Below are 4,372 nucleotides of genomic sequence, written 5' to 3'. Positions count from 1 at the left end.
AGGGGGTCTAAATGGGCATGTTAGGAGTGTTTGATAAGTTTTGAAGGTGTGAATTAGGGTATAGCCTCGGGGAGATAAAAGCACAGGGTAAATTTATCCCAGATTTTTTGTTGTCTTCTAATCTTACTTTAGGAAAACAAAAGGGAGTCTTATTACATACAAGAGTGAGATGTCATGTTTTCAGAGAGATGTATTTCTTATTAGTAATTATGACAATAAGATTTGATGAACTTAAGGTTTTACCTGGAGAGATTTTGACTATCCAACATATAGTATTGGTTATAGATGCAAGGGTTAAGAGAAGAGAGAAGAGGAGATGCCACAGTTGGGATACAAGGATCAAATGGTGGCATTTAAAGGATGAAAAACAAAGTGTTTTCCAACAAAAGATTTTAAAGGAAGGTTGCGTCAAGCTACATAGAAGCGAAAATGATAAGTGGAACAAGATGACATATGAGATTAGAAAAGTAGCAAAAAAGACAATAGAAAAACTAATAGGTTTTGGACCTAACTAGGAGTAAAGAATCATGGTGGCACTAACATTTTTAAATTAAAATGAGAATCAAAAGGGGATGTCTTAAAGTGTGGTATAGGTGTACACGTACAAATATTTAGGAAAATTATAAGAGAGCTAAGAAAGGGGCATTGAAGGCATTAAACGCAACAAGAACACAAGCTTTTGATGGGTTATACCAATCCTTACACACCAATGAGGGAGAAAAGTTTATATATATTCTTGCTAAGGGACAAGAAAGAAAGAAAAGATAGATATTAGAGAGGCAGATATAAACTATAACTACTATCATCGTATTATGGAACACGAGGTAAAAGAAGTGTTGAAAAGGATGAGACGATAAGGTAGTTGAGCTTGAAAATAAATCTATTGAAGTGCAAAAAAGTTGTGGAGAAATTTCATCCTCAAACCTGAACCCGTCCCCAACCTAAACATTTTCCCAAACCCGAACCTACTACTAGAAATTCATATCCACCATTTTTTATTAATCTAATCCATTTGAGGTAGGAAAACACACAACACCATATTTTATATCAAACGAACCTCTTCACAAAGTAATTAGTCAATTTTAAATTAGGGTAATGATTACAGTGATTAAAAGTTCAAAAATATCTCAAAAGTAGAGATAATATTTAGAGATTTGCATGTTACATATTAATATATTTCTACATTCGGTATAGGTTCGAAATGGGTATCTATATCTTTAAATACTTGTCAATCATAATATGAACACAGCCTACCATAGATCTTATAAAAAAAATACATTTTCAAAAGATGAATTTGACAATAGTAAATATTTTTTTTTTTAAATGTCAATGTAATATATTCTTGGGGCAAATATCATCATGTTGGAGAGATCAAAACAATTGCCCTTTTTTTTAATGACAAATGTTAGCAATTAGTTGTTAAATTAATATTACTCATTCGTTTGAGTTTGACCCAGTACCTCCAACTCCTTATTCCTTAACTCAAATCATTTGAACTACTCAACCACAAAAACAATTTATTAGTTAGGATAAAAATACCAATTTAAAATAAAATATAGTTGTAAACTATATATATACTTTATATTTGTAAAAGAAAATATTCCCTCAAAAAAAAATTGTAAAAGAAAAGATCTTGATACAACTATATAATATTATATTTTTTTACAAAAACTATTAATATTAAGTTATATTTTTTTGTCAAAAAAAACTATATAATTTATTTAAAGTTACTTTAAATTTATATTTTATATATCAAATAACTTAAATACTCACAAACTTTATGTAAATTAATTTTCAATTTTAAATAATATTTTATTAAACATTAACGTTAATTCCTTGAGTAAAAAAATATTAAAAAGTATGTTAATTTCCCGTGCTTAGCACGAGTATCCCGATTTGAATGATAATCTTGGTGACCCGTTATTTTTCCAAGAAAGGGGAATACTCGCACCAACGCTTGATTCAGTTGAGCATGTTAATGAATATATGATGTCACTGATTCCAGGTGAAGAGAAAGAGTATTTAAGCTCTGATTCTGTTTGTCGATCGGGTGAAAATTCTGATGTCCAAAGCGAGTGGTTAACAACAGAATTTCTTAATGGTATTAAGAGCTCTGGAGAGAAACATCGATCATGCCAATGGATTGTGTAATGGTGCGAGGCTGACAGTTACACATCTAGGGAAGAGCACGATAGTTGCTACCCTAATTACAGGAAAAGGGGCGGTACTAGGGTATTCATTCCCATGATGAATCTTATTCCGAGTGATCCAGGACTCACTACTACAAAAATGAGCTTATATAGCGCTTTTTTTTTGCTTTAGATAGCGCTTTTGAAGCGCTACTGTAAATGGCGCTGGTAAAAGTAATATAGCGCTTTTTTTATGTATAAAGCGCTAGCTAAAGCATGGTTTATATAGCGCTTTATGTTAAAAAGCGCTGGCAAAGAGTCTCCTTAGATAGCGCTTTCAAAAAAAAACGTCATCTAAGACAGGTTTAAAGACAGCTTTTTTGTTTTAAAAGCGCTATGTAACATTATGTTTAGATAACGCTTTATAATGGAAAAAAAAAGTGCTAGGAGAAGCATTTATTTATTTATTTTGTCAATTTTTTTTCCTTTGCAGATAGCGTTTTTTTATCAATTTAAAGTAAAATATATATAAAGTCAGAAATTTAAAGGGAAATATATATAATTTTGGCACATTATAATTGGGACTATTATTTATCAAATAAAACTTAACCATATCATAAAAAATGTATCTATATATAGCATAAAAGTCATAAATGTATAGCCTGTAATATGGTAACATATATATATCTCTAGGAGTTACAACTAATTAGTTAACATAAACATCAAAATCTTCTATGGTATCATGCAGTCTTCATCTATCTTCTTGATCTTCTCAACATTTTTATCCAAAACAAGCAGGCAAATCATCATTCATTTCCAAATTTCGTTCACTCTCCTCCACTTGAATCCTCCACCTGAATATATACCAGAAAACACCATTAAGCAATAATACTATATTATATTAAAGATAAATTCAAAGTACTACTGATCATGAGTACAAATTAAAGCAAGATTATAAATTAAAACAACTACCACTTCTAGCAAATATATTGATAAACATGAAACTCACCTTATCATAAAAATATCATATAACTTTTAGGCTGAGCATGAAATGACACCATTCTTCTTGGATTTCTCTTAGTTTATCTTTTGAGTATGTCACACACTTGAAATCATTAATGTACTGCATATATTATAACAAAAAATAACCATGTTACTTAATAAACTTAATTATATACAAATATTATACTTTAATATAAAAATAACATACCAGCTTTGGAATCTCGTTTAGTTTTGAAATGAGAATCTCTTTCATAAACCTCATCACAAAGTACGCGCAATCTATACCATTTTCTTGGCGAGGACACTACAAAAAATAAAATAAGTTTGTATCAATCAAATTATTTATATTATTCATACACTAATTTTTTAAGGTTGTTATGTTATATTACTAAACCTGTACTTGGACTCATGATATGTTGTTAAATTTATTCTTTGATACTTGAGCGTCCCTTGCAGAGCGAAATACCTGTAGAACTCTACAAAATATAAATGTAAACTTAGATTACATACAACTAATCATATATATATGTGTGTGTGTGTGTGTGTGTGTGTGTGTGTGTGTGTGTGTGTGTGTCTATATATTGTTTTCATATACATCAATATATAAATTTATATATACTTACGTGTCAAACATATTCTTCATTTTTGGGTAATTCATATAGTCATTGAGTAATGGATCCAAATAATATATGATTTCCGATATGTGATCAATGACAACTAACACCCAATGCCCACTACACAAATGTCAAAGTTAATTAGAAAATCTTCTATAAATGATTGTAACAAGTTAGGAAAAAATAATCAAAAACAAAGTTCTAAGGAAAATCTTACATAGGCTTATGTATATAAAATGGTAGAATAAATAACTTACACTCATCTTTATATTTCAAGAATTCCTTAACCATGTATGTTTTGACCAATTCTTGTTCTGCTTCAATTAACGCCAATGATATTCGATGGGGGGATAAGAAGGAGTATTTCCTTGCGAAATCCGTGTCGCGCACAAATTTTAAGTCGAAAGGGCAAAGCAAGCAACACTATTAATACTAATAGTATATACAAATATCAACCAAAAAATGTACACGCTTTTCACTGAATGCATACAGACCATAAATTCTTGTACTGAGTGTGTGAGGTTTAGTCAAGATTTAGCAACGGAAAAAAAAAAACAAAGCCTCAGACAAATCAAAATAGCCTGGATCTAAAATATATGAATAAAATATATTTAACCACAATCTCAT

At 30.0% G+C, this 4,372-nt stretch overlaps 1 long non-coding RNA gene across 1 annotated transcript; it reads right to left on the bottom strand.

Annotated features, from left to right (window-relative positions):
- Positions 1–2,716: 2,716 nt before the first annotated feature.
- Positions 2,717–3,865, bottom strand: LOC146949043 (uncharacterized). The gene is made up of 5 exons (XR_015027119.1): positions 3,755–3,865; positions 3,526–3,607; positions 3,340–3,435; positions 3,139–3,252; positions 2,717–2,983 (listed from the first exon to the last, which is right to left on the bottom strand). It is a non-coding gene; the product is annotated as an uncharacterized LOC146949043 (long non-coding RNA).
- Between the last annotated feature and the right edge of the window lie 507 nt (positions 3,866–4,372).

Source organism: Medicago sativa, chromosome 2 (genome assembly GCF_051527215.1).
Source record: "Medicago sativa cultivar Bolivia chromosome 2, Bolivia_mono, whole genome shotgun sequence".
NCBI lineage: Eukaryota > Viridiplantae > Streptophyta > Magnoliopsida > Fabales > Fabaceae > Medicago > Medicago sativa.
The sequence above is the reverse complement of the archived record's forward strand: the minus strand, read 5'-3'. Positions and strand labels throughout refer to the sequence as shown.